At 33.4% G+C, this 17,054-nt stretch overlaps 1 long non-coding RNA gene across 1 annotated transcript in view; it reads right to left on the bottom strand.

Annotated features, from left to right (window-relative positions):
- The window catches only part of LOC140631911 (uncharacterized), a 51,711-nt gene that overhangs the window by 7,251 nt on the left and 27,406 nt on the right, over window positions 1-17,054 (bottom strand). Inside the window, exon 2 of the long non-coding RNA XR_012029461.1 lies at window positions 3,508-3,686. This is a non-coding gene — a long non-coding RNA (uncharacterized lncRNA). The remainder of the gene's footprint in view (window positions 1-3,507; window positions 3,687-17,054) is intronic.

Here is a 17,054-nt window from a genome sequence, read left to right as displayed (position 1 = left end):
AAAAAAAGATCCAGTTACCCTGACACTGAAAGGTAAAAATATGAAAAATAGATTTGCATTAGCTAAACCCTTAGCAAATCCTATCGATAATAATTCTTTTTTTAAAGATTTTATTTATTTATTCATGAGAAGCAGAGAGAGAGATAGTTAGAGACACAGGCAGAGGGAGGAGCAGGCTCCATGCAGAGAGCCCGACGTGGGACTCGATCCCAGGTCTCCAGGATCATGCACTGGACCGAAGGCAGCGCTAAATCACTGAGCCACCTAGGCTGCCCAATCGATAATAATTCTAAAATATAATTTTGATTCTGAGGAAGAGACTATGGTATTTATTGAGCACAAACTCTGTGCAGAGACTATGCTATGCCACTTTTCTGTATTATCTCATTTACTCACTATAATAATCACATAAGAGATAGTTTATTATTTTCCTCCATTTAACTGGTGAAGATACTGAAACTAGAGAGATAAGTAATTTGTCTAAACTCATTGTCTTAGTCAGCTTGGGCTGTCATAATAAAATACCATAGACTGGGTGATTTAAACAACAAAAGTTATTCTCATAGTTCTGAGGCTAGTGTCTGAGATCAAGGGGCCAACATGATCAGTTTCTGGTGAAAGCTCCCTTTTGGGCTTCTGAATAGACACCTTCACTTTGTGTCCTCATGTGGCAGTGAGAGAGACAGGGTTATGATCTCAGGGTCATGTGATCGAGCCCAGAGTGGGGCTCCATGCTCAGTACAGAGTCTGCTTAAGATTCTCTCCCTCGCCCTTTGCCCCTTCCACCTTCTGCTCACTCTCTCTTTCTGTCTCTTTCTCTCAAATAAATGAATAAATCTTAAAAAGGGGGGGGTACTTATTCTATTGGATTAAAGCTCACTCTTATAATCTTATTTAATCTTAATTACTTTTTAAAGATCCTTTCTCTGAATGCAGTCATACTAGAGGCTAGGACTTCAACACATGAATTATTGGGGGGTACATAATTCAGTCCATAGCATCACAAAATAGTAAGTGGAGTTGCCAGAACTAGTTTAAGTTTCTTGAGTCCAGAACTCATAGCTTCACAGCTGATACCATTCTAGGACCAGAGTCAAGGTGTTCTTAGGCAACTATAGTCCCAGTGTGAAGCTGAAGTGCTAAGCACATAAAATCAAGGGGTACTAGGGTGTAAACTGTCTTGAATGATGACAGGTTGGCCCACAGCCCTGCACCACATGATGTAGGTAATTCTGTAGCTGTCATTCAGTTCAGATTTACACCAACCCCTCCCCATTCTGGGAACATCTGACAGTGTTTAAGGACATATGTCACAACTTGAAAGGATAGTGCTACTGGCATCTACTAGGTAGAGACTGATAAACTATCCTACAAGGCACAGGGCAGTCCCCCATACAGAGAATTATCTAATTCAAAATGCCACTTAGTGCAAAGACTGAGAAACCTTAGCCTGTTTCCATTACTTCACATACTTTTTTCCTAGAAGTGGGTCATATTTTGAACACTACCTGCTGGGAGTAGAGTTGATTGATCAGAATGATCTCAGCACATGGAGTAAGGCTCTGCCTGTATACAGCATATGGGACTGCACATGGGAGGGCCTGAGTAAAGGACATGCTAGTGCTAAGTGACGGAGTGAGAACAATTAGCACTGAATTCATGGATTTGGCTGCTTTTCAGAGGCTTAAAAGATCATAAATGTTTTCTATCAAAACCCATAAAATTTATAGTATAACATTTCAGATTTTCTGTGTTATCAATCTTTAATACTTTCAGATGTAGGAATCATCTGCAATAGTTATGCTGTATTACTGAAATCTTTTTTTCATGAGCCCTTTTACAGAACATGCCAAATTACAGTAGTCTACAAAAGTAAATAAAAATATGTTTGATAATCTACTTTCTTGCTAACTGCTATAAATCTAAATTAACTACGAATAAATCCATGGTTTTCCAGGAAAATAATTAGGCAGTGAAATCGTATACATTTTCTTTTAGCCTTATTCAATGTAAACAATATTTCAATTTTACTTTACAAAGATCATAGTATTTTGAGTTAAGCTTTTCCCCTTATTGTAATCTCCTGCAATGTGCGAACTTGGTCTTTATCATCCTTTATGCAAATACTCAGATATAAATGAACAAAATCCTGAGTAAAACCTGTTCAAATTATAATCTAAAACTAAAATCTACACTCTATTCAATAAGTTTTATTCATCACAAATATGAGGCAATGATTACTATGTATTTAGGCCTATATAAGAATGCTATGCAAAGCCAGTGAACTTTTTAGGGGCTTCATTAAGTAATTGATATAAAATATATACTTACTCCAAATTACTAAAAAAAAACCCCAGTAAGTAAAATTAATTAATATTATTAATTTTAATGCTATATACTTTCATTAATTATTGGAATTCATAAACGTGTTACTGTAGTTGCCAAAAGTCGGACGGCTTTTTTGCTTATGAAGAACTTCTTTGCTTATAAAGAATTGAAAAAAAACCAAACACACTAAAATATTTTTGAAGAACAAGTTATAAAAATAATTTCATCTTCTCTAGCAAAAAATATATTTAGGAGGCTAATTTTTAATATATTTTCTGTGATGTAAAATGAAGTTTTTAAAACGTGTAGGACCTACAAAGTTCTTAAAATGACAACTAAATTATAGACTATTTGCTATTCTGCCTCTTTTCTTTACCATACTGAGATTACCTCCTAAGATTATAAGAAAAACTAACTTCTACAGTATAAATAATGTTACCATCTTTCACATCCCAAATACATAAGGAAGAAACCTGTAGTTGCAAAACACAAACTTTCTTTCAAAAGCCACTGGGGGGAAAAAAACCACTGGAATCAAATTATGATTATATTTTTTTTCCAATGGCAACCATTTTTACTTTCTGAATCAAGAGCCAAGGCTGGCTTCCTGTGACTAGCATAAGACACATCTGTGTGTACCTGATGAATCAGACATTCACATTTGTTTCTTTATAATTGAGTTATATCTTCAATCAGGAAAAATAATAATTGAATAATGGGTCAATTATTATTTGCTTATTTGAGTGAATATATCAAATGAAAATTAGCATACTAAAATATTCATGTATATTAATAATTAAACATATAGTCAAAATGGTAGATCATTTATATCAGCAGACAGGGCCTGAGCTTGTAACACAATTTCAAAAAGCATATGCAAATATAATATAGGCAGCCCTTACAATTTATTTTACCTTCCCTAAGAAACAGTATTTAAAAAGGATATAAGCACTCATGCTTTAATGGTGGTACAACTTTTCAAGGTTGTGTGAATGAGGAAAATACTGAAGCTAAGAAGATGACTCATTGTCAGAGTAGCCACAACTTCAAGACAAGCTGCAAGGTCACTGTGGGAGGATAGAGAAAATTTATCTTCCAGTAACCCCGCTCCCTGTTTCTTATTTCCCGTTGGTCAAAATTTGTCACATGGATATTTATCAAACTTTCATATCAACTCACTTGGCCTGCTTGGTGATTCCTGAGCAGACATTATTCCACCCAAATGATGGTAGCAGGAGAGCCCTTGGATGCCCTGATGTTGGCCTCTGGAGAAACAGTGCTGAGAGCAAGAGGTCCAGGGCAGTGGTTGAGGTGGGCCACGGAGTCACATGTCAGGGACAGAGTAAAGCTGAGAAAATCTGAAGAATTTATTTTATTTTTTTTAATCTGAAGAATTTAATATAATATAATTCATATCAAAAGTAAAGATTTTGAAGTTGCATCTTTCATAATGTATTTTTGTTGCACCGGCATTGTTTTTAACTATATGGAAGATAGTGACTACCCCTGAGAAAGGGACCCTGGCAATGCCACCCATCTTTAACCTGCTGAGCCTTCAGAATATAAAAGGTTGACAGACTTAGTCTTCCTTAAAGAATATTTCAGTAGAGTTGAAGAGAGCTAAAATGTTTTTAAAGCAATAATTGGCCAAAGATTGCTGACTGCTAAAATGGTAACAGAAAGGATAAGTGCCAAAGGATTATAGATGTGATAGGAGATGAATTCAAATGTGTTAGCTAAATCCGTTCAGCAAGCAAGCTATTTTCAGCAATGTGAAGCAACTAATATGCCATTAGGTTACCTATAAGGAAAGTACTTTTCCAGAAATCTGAAAGAGCTAAAGCATACCAGACGGAGAAAACCAAAACACCCAACAAATGCAGCACAGATTTTCTCATAAAAACAAATATGCCAAATGTGAGTAGATTATTTTTATAGGTACTATATCTCTCCACTTAACAAATGTGAGAAAAAAGGCTAAGATTTTACATTAGGGTGAGCTTGGATTAACAATTTTTTGATATCTTTAATGATATTACTATCTGGCTTTATCTTGGTAAAACAAACCTAAATGTTTGAAATTTTGTAGAAAGAACAGTTCATTGAAATTGCCTGAATTTTGTTGTTTCCCTGTGGACATTTAACGTGTAATTTTAGGTATAACTTCATGTTTTTAGCAAAAAATTACATATTAGCTTAAAATTTATTACATTAATTGGGTAAATGTAAAACATTGATCTAAATAATTATATTTTCCAAGCCCATCATTAAATTGAACATACTTGTGTGCTAGCTCATGTGAGTGAACATACACCCACTTTCACACTAAGCCACTGGTAATGATAAATTATTGCCTTAACGTATCTTTACTGAGTAAGGGTATATATGTGCCTCTGTTCCATATATATTATATACATGTAACAATGTATATAAGTATGTATACATATGTATGTTTTAATAGAAACAGTAATTTTGAACTTGTTGGAAATTTTGTTTTCTGAATTAATTAGGAATATCTAACTCCTAACACCAGAGACCATTCTTAATTATTTTATAAATTTTGATTTGTAAATTTGTTGTTTGAAAAATTTTTAAATTTCCCTTTTACATGATTAAAATAACTCTGCAAAAGTTTGTTTACATGGTGTTATTTTTTTACTACATAAAATCATCCAGGAAATATACCAAGTAAACAAAATGTTTTTTTTTTAAGTCTATACAATAGCAATGGGTTTCTTTTGTACATAATTCTTGTCTAGGACTATTCCTGCTGTTGGTTAGAAAACAATAACTATTCAGAAATTCTTTGTAGGACTGTTGCTCAGCATTCCCACACTTTCTAAGATGAATCTACCAAAAAGTTAAAATGTACATTTGACACTTCATTAAAACAGTTCCAGCAGAGATAACATCAAGATTGTTTCATTTCCAGAAATAAAGAGTTTCTGTGAGTTCATAACAATAACAAAGAATTGAAACAATTTCTAAACAACAAAAATAACTATGCATGTTATATGATTGATTTTATTCAATTATTATCCAAAATGTAGTTCTTATTTGATTCTGTAACAGTCTGATATTGATTAATTTATGAATATATCCATAGCATGAAACAAAAATATTTAAAAACTATCTAATTAATAGTTGATTCAGAAGTCTTTATCTTTATTGATGAAAAAAATGGAAACCCAATTGATAACAGCAAAAGAGAAATAAGCAGTGATTACAATTAAGGCATCATTATAATTTTCAGCACTCTGGGAAATGTTTTTTGTCCAAATACAAATGATTTCACAAAATATGCTGTAATCCATAGAATGTTTCATCAAGAAAATATTTCATTCTGTGATATTCCTGCTGAAGAAATATCAAACACACATGAATTAAAGGACAATTTAAAAATAATTGGCTTGTGATTTTCAAATGTGTCACTACCATGAAAGTCAAAGACAGAAGCTTTTCCAGACACAACATGGGAATGAGACAGGAGAGGTTTATGCAAAGTATGACTGAATGGGGTACTTTTTCTATAAAACATATTATTGGGGAAACTGGCACAACTTGAATTGTGATTGAGGATCAGACAATAATATATTGTGTTAATTTTCTGGTGTCAAAAATTATATTAAGAAAATGTCCTCATTTATACGAAATATATGCTAAAGTATTTTGGAATGATGGGGCATGAAGGTCGTAATTTGCTTTAATTTGGTTTATTAAAACAGAAAAACCTTTTCTTTGTACTATACCTCACCTATTTTTAAGTTTGTGATTATTTTCATTTTTTTTAAAAATTTTATTTATTCATGAGAGACACGGAGGGATAGAGAGGCAGAGATATAGGCAGAGGGAGAAGCAGGTCCATGCAAGGAGCCTGATGCGGGACTCAATCCCAGGATTCCAGGATCACACCCTGAATCAAAGGCAAACGCCCAACTACTGAGCCACTCGGGTGTCCCAATTATTTTAAAAATTAAAAAAAAAAAGAAGTATAAAATTATATAGGTATATTTAAGAACTTGAAAAATGTATCAAATTGGATTTGTTCAGTTCACACGCAAACAATAAGTGATATATGCATTTTAAATAGTTACAGAATGATGCTCATATAAGCGATTCAATAGTTGAGGGTTTACTGCAGTTCATGCTAAAAGTTCTCAATATCTTAGGAATAGAAGGGTCAGAGGCAGAGAAAGGCATCTATAGAAACCTACCAGTAGCATCATAATTAATTACAAAATACTGAATGCTTTATCTCTAATATGTGGAATAAGCTAAAAATGTATGCACTCACCATTTCTGTAATGCACTGAAAGTTCTAGCAAATGCAATAGTTAAAAACAAACAAACAAACAAACAAACTACTGGCATCAGGAGTTAAAAAGAAGCAAAACTGATTTTATTAACCAATGACATAATCTTCTATGTAGAAATTCTAAGGGATCCAAGATAAAAATATAATTAATATATTAGAAAGATAATAAGATATAAGGTATATATTTAAAATATAATTACAGAGCAGAAAAAATCAATTATGTCTCCGTATATTACTACTAACACTCTGGAATTAAAGTTAAAAAACACTTTTGTTTACAAAAGTATCATATACTAGGAACAAATTTATCAAACAAAATGCTAGGCTTATATACTGAAAGCTAATAGTAGTGATGAATGGTTAAATATAATATGCTATACCCACACAATGTAACACTACTCAGCAATAAAAAAGAATTGAAATATTTACACAGAAATATAAGATAGATGGTCTTCCAAAATATTATAGACAGCTGAAGCAAGTCAGACATAAAAGACTACATATTGTATCATTCCATTTATATTAAAGAAATACAGAGAAGTGGTGAACATATAGAAATAGAGTACAGGACACCTGGGTGACTCAGTCATTTAGGTGTCTGCCTGCAGCTCAGGTCATGATCCCAGGGTCCTAAGATCAAGTCCCACATTGTGCTCTCTGCTCAGTGGGAATCTGCTTTTCCCCCTTTGCCTCTCTCCCCTTGCTTGTGCTCTTTCTCTCTCTCAAATAAATAAATGAAACCTTTATGAAAAAGAAATGGGGTACCTAACTCTTATTGCATGGTACTGCTAGTCGTAGCAAAAATTGAATGTAACAGGCTCAAAGAAATTTAGGGATTACAGAAATATTCTAAAATTGGATTGTTGCAAAATCTATACTTTTATGAATAAAGATCACTGAATTTTAATTTTGCATTAAGTAAATCATACATCATTTAAATTTTACTTCAATAAGATTATTTCAAAATCACCGATCCAGTTCCACAAAATATTTGCTAATATATTTTTTATCTCATCTATGGTTTGCTTTTAAACTGCCTTAACCATGTTCTTCAAAGAGCAAAACTTTTATAGAGATTTTTATAAGATTTAATTTATCAATATTTTCTTTTTGGATTTATAGTTCAGTATTATATCTAAAAACCCAAATACGAAGTCTCACAGATTTTCCTCTTTTCTTTTTCTAGAAATTTTATAATTTTACGTATTGCTTTTAGATCTACTATTTTGTGTTAAATTTTGAATAAGATGTGAGGTATGCCAATGTTTTTATAGCAGCATTATCAACAACTGCCAAATGGTGGAGAGAGCCCAAATGTGCATTGATTGATGAGTGGATAAAGAAGATGTGGTGTGCGTGTGCACACACACACACACACACACCATGGAATATTACTCAGCCATCAAAAAGAATGAAATCTTGCCATTTACAACAATGTGGATAGAGCTAAAGTGTATTATGCTAAAAGAAATAAATCAAAGAAAGAAAAATATCGTACGATCTACTCATATGTGGAATTTAAGATAGAAAACACATGAACATATGGAAAAGGGGTAAAGAAAAAAAGGAGAGAGGGAAATAAGCCAGAACAGACTCTAAAGGGAAGAAAAAACTGATGGAATGAGGTTTGTGGGTGATGGGCTAGATGGGGATGCATTTGAAGGAGGGCACTTGTGATGAGTACTGGATGTTGAATATAAGTGATGAATCACTAAATTCTTCTCCAGAAACCAGTATTAAACTGTATGTTAATTACCTAAAACTTAAATTAAGAAAAATACTTGAAATCATATATTAATGTGGGAAAAAAGTAAGATGTGAGGTATGGGTCGATTTTCCCTTTTATTTGTTTGCATATGAACATAGAATTTTTCATCATCATTTGTTGAAAAGGCAACTCTCCATTAAATTTTCAGTACACATTTGATAAAACATTAGTTGGCTAAATGCATGTGGGTTCATTTCTTGTCTGTCTATTCTGTTCCACTGATTAGTGCCTCTCCTTTTGCCCATACCACACTGTCTTGATCATTACAGCTTTGCAGTTAGCCTTGAAGTCATGTAGAGTAAGTTCTCCAACTTTGTTCTTCTTTTTCAACATTTTTTTGACTATTCTAGTTTATTTACATTTCTATAAGTGTTCAATAGTCTGTCAATAACTACAAAAAACTTACTGAGGTTTTGATTGAGATTGTGTTGAACTGTTAGATTAAATTAAGAATAATTGATATATTAACAATATCGGATCTTCCAATATAATTCATACACTACTGATGAAAATGTAAAGTGGTACAACTGCATGGAAATAGTTTATCAGTTTCTTTTTTTTTTTTTTTCAGTTTCTTTTTAAGATATTAAACATAGAGTCTGTGGGGCTCCTGGTAGATCACTTGATTAAGTATCTGCCTCAGGCTCAGGTCATGATCCCAGTGTACTGAGATTGAACTTCACATTGGGCTCCCTGCTCAGTGGGGAGTCTGCTTCAATCTTGGTCCCTCCTCACAGCCTGTGCTCTCTTTCTCTCAAATAAATAAATGAATGGATAAATAAATAAATTAATTAATTAAATATTTTAAAAATGTAAAAAATAAAGTTCACATATGACCCAGCAATTCAACTCACACATTTACCCTAAAAAAGAATAAAACAGAAGTCTGTAAAAAATCTTGTATATGAATGTTTATTTTTAAAAAGATTTTATTTATTTATTCTTGAGATACACACAGAGAGAGGCAGGGACACAGGCAGAAAGAGAGGCAGGCTCTCTGTGAGTACCCGATAAGGGTACTCAATACCAGGACCCTGGGTTCACACCCTGAGCCACAGGCAGATGCTCAACCACTGAGCCACCCAGGTGTCCCTGTATGAACGTTTATATCAACATTTTTTATAATAGCCAAAAAGTGGGAACAACAAAATGCTCATCAAGACCAGATAACAAAATGTATTATAACCATTAAATGGACAGTATTAAGCAAGAAAAAAAGAATGTAATACTGATATATGCTACAATATGGATGATCCTTGAAAATATTATGTCAAGGGAAGAAGCCAGATAAAAGACCATGTATTACAGGAAATGTCCAGAATTGACAAATAGAGAGAGGAGTAGATAAGTGGTTACCTGGGGCAGAGGCATTGAGAGTAAATGGGGAGTGGCTGCTAACAGGTCCAGATCTTCTTTTTGTCATGACCAAAATGTTCTCAAATTGACTGTGGTGACTATTGAACAACTTTGAATATACTAAAAACTACTAAATTGTAAACTTAAGTGAGTAAATTTTTAATGTATGAATTACATCTTAATAAACCTGTTTAAAAAGGCCTATGTGGGGATCCCTGGGTGGCGCAGCGGTTTAGCGCCTGCCTCTGGCCCAGGGCGCGATCCTGGAAACCCGGGATCGAATCCCACGTCAGGCTCCCGGTGCATGGAGCCTGCTTCTCCCTCTGCCTGTGTCTCTGCCTCTCTCTCTCTCTCTCTGTGTGACTATCATGAATAATAAAAATTTAAAAAAAAAATAAAAAATAAAAAAATAAAAAATAAAAAGGCCTATGTGGATGTTTAAACAGCTTTGTTCTTACTCATTAAAAACTGGAAGCAGCCCAGATATCCTTGAACAGGTGTGTAGATAAGCAAACTGGAGTACATCCATAACATGGAAGGGAATATAGTCAGCACACTGATTCAGGCAATGAAATGGAGAACTCTCGAAATACTTCCTGGTAAGCAAAAGAAGCCAGACTCCCAAAACCGTATATTTAGAAATTCTATTTATATGGCATTCTGAAAAAGGCACAACTATAGAGACAGTAAAAAAGATCACTAGTTGTTGGGCATTTGAGAAGAGGAGAGATGTTTTGTACAAAGATGATACATGAGAACATTTTAGGCCAATGGAATTATTCTGTAAGGTACTGTAGTGATGCATGCATGACTCTATACATTTGCCAAAATCCACTGAATGGTACACAATAAAGAGTATACTTCACTGCATGCAAAATTTAAAAAGTCAACCAGAAAGTCTGAGGAACCCAGGATGAGATATGAATCTTGAAAGATTTATCTAGCTGCATTGTCAATGTGTGACATAATCTCCCTGATAAAGGATGGTTAAAGGAACAACCTGAATAACTTTGGAAAACAATGCTTGACTTGGTTCTGTGCATCTAAAGACAAAAAGAACTCTACACAAAGGCCACTCCAGTCACTACATTTATTTCTCACAAATTTACAGGGCAACAACTCTGAAATTATTATACTAGGATTGAAAAGATAAGTAAATATATCGAAAATAATGAGAACCAGATTTTCACTGTCAAAGAAAGTAGCTACAAATGATGAGGCAAAGCTATAATAAACCAATTGGCACTACATCAGAAAATAAGATATTAGTATGAACTCATTTTAGTTTTTTTGTCAGAAAGTGCTTGAGGGGAGAATAAAGGACAGGAATATGTTGAAAGACACACGAGCCAATCTGAAAGAAATCATAAAGGAATAGGTTAGAAAAGTATTTATTTATTTATTTATTTATTCATTCATTCATTCATTCATTTATTTATTTATTTTTGAAGATTTTATTTATTCATGAGAGATGGAGAGAGAGAGAGAGAGAGAGAGTGAGAGACAGGTAGAGGGAGAAGCAGGCTCCAGGCAGGGAGCCCATTGTGGGACTAGATCCCAGGTCTCTGGGATCCCATCCTAGGCTAAAGGCGGTGCTAAACTGCTGAGCCACCCGGGCTTCCCTAGAAAAGTTTTAACAACAAAATAAATAACAGGCTGGAATATGAGCTGATGATAAAATAAAATATCCATGAGTCTACACTGATATAAATGAGTGGACTAGAAGGGATAACTTTTCCTTGCAAAATATTTTAAAATATACACGGAGAAGGGTGAAGGGCACAGAAAATCATCATTAGACTACGATGGAAATAAATGTTGCAGGCAATTTCCATTGATGAATGTTATTAAAATTAATGGACACAAAACTTTAATAAAAGCTTAGCTGCCTACTGTTTTTGATGGTAGGCAGCTCCTTAATTTTTGTGGTGGTTTTTATACATGTCCACAGATACATTGGTATTTCTCCCTCCAACAGGTGTAGGTAGCATAATTCCCCTTTTTTTGGAATGTGAACTGTGCTTGGTGACTCATTTTCACAAAGAGCATGAAAAAAGAGAATAGCAATGTCACAGTTCAGAAACCTGGAGGTGCATCTAACCAAGTGATCTAAGTGAACATCATGTTGATATTTTGTACCCCGTGACGTAATGTAATGAAGAGGACATTACCTCTAGGGAATTTTCTCTAAAAATTATAATCCCAGTCTACACATGGAAAAAGCAAGAAACTGTCACAGATACCAGGGAACTAAAAAGACTGTACACTAAATGCAACATAATACCCTGGATTGGATACTCAGACCAGGAAAGGGTACATTAGTGGAAAAACTGATGGCATATAAATAAAGCATGTAGTTTAATTAATGGAATCTTAACAATGTTAATTCTGTGTCCTTATATGTGTCATAATTATGTACATTTTTAACATTGAGTGAAGCCAGGTGAAAGGGATATGGAAACTCTCTGGACTATCTTTGCAACTCTTCTGTAAATTTAAAATTATTTCAAAATAAAAGAAAAATAAAAAATAAAATGAGCAAAAATATAGATTCTAAATCTTCTGCTCTTATCCTTCCCCCCAATCAGCTATTTTTATATTAATTATAGAGGTTAATTACATAAATGTATTCCAAATATTTCAATCAATAAAATCAAGGGTGAAAATGATAAATATAGTTTAATATATGCCAAATATATTTTTCAGTCTCATAACATATCCTCGATATTTTGACATTCTTGCATTGAAACTTCTGTTGATTGTCAATAATTATATTTGTATGAAGTTAGTAAAAAATAAGGGCTGTACAACACTTTAAATCATAAACTGAAAAAAAAATAAATCATAAACTGAGCATTACTATCAGTATATTTTTAAAATTGATATCAAATGTTGAGATAATATGTATCATATAATTGGTTTATCTAACATAGTTTGGTTTGGAAGTCTGCTAATTATTTGCAGCAATCACTAGAGAGACATCATAAATCAAAATAAGCATGTGCCATAAACATTTTGTCTAGAGTTAAAACATAAATGCACATTAATTCCTCAAACTTAAGAATGCCTCCAAGGCCTTTTCTATCTGTGGAGCTGCCTTTGTCTATCGGCATCAGCCATGTCCATAGTGGTCAGTGCTTTCTGTTTCAGTTTCTACAGCTAAGATTGAAACTACTTTCTAGATGTTTATAAAATTTCTTAATAGTTGAACTGCCCATATCTAATTTGAAAGAAATTATTTCCATTGAGATTGAGTTTTTTTCAAAATATTCAGCTTATTTTTCATGGAAATAACTATTTTGCAACCGTATTTTCTCTTTTAACATAATATGCAATTGAGTTATAGAATTACAATAAAGATTACTGGCAAAACAGGTAAAGAAATGACTCAACAGATGGGATTAGAATTATCTGAGCACGGTAGAGAATGGCCTGCTAGAAGAGAAGACTCAGTGAGTAATGACCATAGCTCAATATGATTGTCTGAAAAAGACATTAGTTAGTTAACTCAGTGAACTGTTGAACTGGAGGTTGGTTAACAGACTGGACTGTAGACTCTTATGGTAAAAATTATCATACAACAAAGAGTCTTGCTCAAAATATTTCTTCAACTTTCCTCAGGTCAAGACTTCTGTTCTCCTCCCCCAAGTAATCATTATCATCAGCTTGATATATGTCATTCCAGACATTTCCAATGTCTGGAAATGTCCATTTCCACATAACACACATTCACATATTTCTATTACTTTTTATACAAGCAGCATAAATTATATGTCTTATTTTAAAAATTTTTACATATTTTAATTAAATTGTTAAATATTTTCATTTATAGTTGAGAATATGTCTATACTAAATACTATCCAACTATTTTACAATGATCTAGGCAAGAAAGGCAAGGGCTGGAACTGGAGTAATGGAAGGGGAAGAGAATGGGAAACTACAAAGGCTCTCCAATGTAAAATTGCCTGGAGTTACCTATGTTTGGGATAACAGAAAGAAGCTTATCTAAGATATCAAGTTTCCTGTCTGGGTAATTGGACAGTTAGCTGGATAAGAAAAAAGTGGAAGATAAGTTTTGTTGAGCGAAGAGTTGGTTCATAAGCTGGCTCCCATATGGAGAGGACATGAGAGACCCAAGAGAGAGATGGTTCACTCCAGATTAGTAGGTGGAAGTCTTAATAAGCAAGGGAATTTATATATGAAGCCTGTCTTATCTTGGAAAGTAGATCTCCACACCTGCCCACCTTATCTCAAAAGTTTATATAAAAGCCTTAACTGGGTTCAGTCACATATATCATTCAGATGGTATCAATAATAAATTATTTTGTCAAGGCTATGTTCTTAAAAATGGCTGCTAGTATGGTAATAATGGGTAGGAATAATCCCAATGTTAAGGGTAGGGGTAATGAGTCTCCAGCTGCCTATGTCCAGCTTGTTGGTCAACTGGGGTTCATGTCCTCTTGATGACCATCCAAAAAAAAAAAAAAGAATTCAACTTTTGTCATATTGGATTTTATATACTTTTGGCATATATATGCAAGTGGAGAGGCACTGTAGGAAACAAAATAAAACTATGGAGCAGTGATATAAGTATGGAATTCAGCAAATCCTTTTGCCTTTGCACTATATGGTGCTTTTGTGAGGGTCTATGTAAAAGATCTTAATGAATTCTTGATTCCTTATGTTGATAGTATTCTTCTGATTGAACGGTTTCTTTTAAAAGGAAAATGATTTTAGTCTAACATTATATTCATAGCAAGCCGGTTAAAAGTTATTATGCAATTTTTAATCAAAGACCAAGCTTTGAAAGCTCATAAACAAAATAATTTTAGCATATTTTTACAATAAATTCATTTAGATTATTTCACTGTTAAAAAAACTTTAAAAACATTTGTAGTAAAAAATGTTAACTTTTACTAGTGTAGACAAATTCCAGAGCCCCCAAATCTCAATTTATTCAGAAATACTTATTACAATGTATAGGCAATGAGATTTACTATATTACAATAATTGTTCATAATGACACTTGGGAATCATCAGTGAGCAAAACAAAAGTGATTTTTGTGGGCCAGGTAATTTATGGCAACTACTTATTCTATGGAATATCATTTAAATCTGCCTGTCTGAGCACAAATATCATTTAATCTACGTTATATGTGAAGAATCTAATGTAACATCAACATTTTCAATGAGCCTGTGATTCTGAGTCATGTTGTTAACATACCAGAGGAACCTCTTGAAAACCTGAAAACAAACAAAAGATACATAAAATGATAAACCCTAACATTCATTATGTGCCTAATTTCTTTCAGACACTAGACTTAGTATATATGCATTTTCTCGTTTATTCTTTACAACAACTCTGTGAACTAGGCACTTATCACCTCTTCAATGTGATGGAAATTAGGTGTAGAAAGTTAGGTAAATACATATCATAAAGTGGCATGGCTGGGCAGTCCTACTTTACATGGTGTGCTTTTAATCACTATGTTCTGCTGCCTCCACATATAAGTTTTGTGGAAGAAAATATTTAAACATTTTTACTGGTTTACCCTCAGGACAGTAGAGCTACTTATTTACATTTTTTTTCATGAATACATAGAGATAGAGGAGAAAAAAATTAATAATGTCAATGAGAAATGGATTAACAAATTAAGATGATTTCAAAAAAATTCTATTAGGCACTTTTACTTAAAAATGAAAAATTTAGTTAATTTCTCTTTTTAAAAATAATTGTTTTGTGAGATTCAGTTTTTGTATATGCTTCAACATATTTTATTCTATCAATCTTCTGGAAGTTCCACTTAGGGGATTGTGGGGAAGTGCTGAAGTGGCTGTGACAGTAAATCAGCTTTGCATCATGTACTATGTTTCTCAAGGTGATGGATTACAGGTTGAGAAATCATGCTGATCACTGGATATCACTGCTGATAGGCTAGGGTCAGCCCAAAGTCATTCAAATATCTTTGAACATTAATCACTGTAAATCTCATAGGTTTAGAGATGAAAAGAGTGTCACTGATTATAAATAACCACTATCTTATATAGTGACTATTTAAATTCATCAACAGGGAAAAGAAAGTAAAGTATATTTTTTAAAAGATATAACTGTCATATACTATTTTAATTGACTACAATTTACTCCACAACTTTTATCCAGGAAACATTTAAGGGCAGGCATTATAGGTATAGAGAATATATATTATATTCAAAGATGTTAAATTTCTATTCAGATTTTTTTTAGATTGAGATATCATTTAATGCAGTGAAATGTGCAATTATAAGTTGAATGTTCATTGAATTTTGACAAATATACACACTTATGTAACCACTATCACAATCAATATATAGTATCTTTCCATTATCCCCACAAAGTTCTCTTGTGCTTCTTTTGTATTCCAACTGCCCTCCTTACCTGCCTCCCATCACCATCACTCCCAACCCTGGTCCTAGGTGACTACTGTTCTGAATTCTATCAAATTAGTTCAGTATCACCCACTGGAACCTCACATAAATGGAATCATTTAGTGTTTTTGTGTGTCTAGTTTTTTCATTCAGCATAATGTTTCAGAGATTGATCCATGTTTCAAAACTCAGTAGGGGCGCTTGGGTGGCTCAGTTGGTTAAGCATCTGACTTTGGCTCAAGTCATGAGCTCAGAGTCCTGTGATCAAGCCCCCTGCAGGGCTCCCTGCTCAGTAGGGAGTTGACTAGTCCCTCTGCCACTCCTCCTGCTCATGCTTTCTCTCTCTCAAATAAATAAAGACAATATATTTTTAAAAAGACTCAGTAGTTTATTCTTTTTTAATGTTGAATGATTTTCCATTCTATAAAAATGCCATGATTTATTTACCTATTCACCTGCCAAAGAATATCTGGATGTTTTTTTCCATTGGATCTAGTATGAACAATGCTGATATGATCTTTCTTGCAAAAGTTTGTGTTGTTCAAAAATAGACTCAAAACGGATGAAAAGCCTAATGTGAGACAAGAATCATTCAAAATTGTGGAAAACACAGACAACAAACACTGTGACCTCGGCCACAGCAATTTCTTGCTAGACACATCTCCAAAAGCAAGGGAAATAAAGACAAAAATGAACTATTGGGATTTCATCAAGATAGAGAAACTTCTGCACAGCAAAGGAAATAGTCAACAAAATCAAAAGACAACCAACAGAATGGGCGAAGATATTTGTGAATGTCTTATCAGATAAAGGATTAGTATCCAAAATCAATAAAGAACTTACCAAACTTAACACTCAAAGAACAAATAATTCAATCAAGAA

The sequence above is a fragment of the Canis lupus genome, chromosome 4 (genome assembly GCF_048164855.1).
Source record: "Canis lupus baileyi chromosome 4, mCanLup2.hap1, whole genome shotgun sequence".
Lineage (NCBI taxonomy): Eukaryota > Metazoa > Chordata > Mammalia > Carnivora > Canidae > Canis > Canis lupus.
This window is presented reverse-complemented; position numbering and strand designations above follow the sequence as displayed.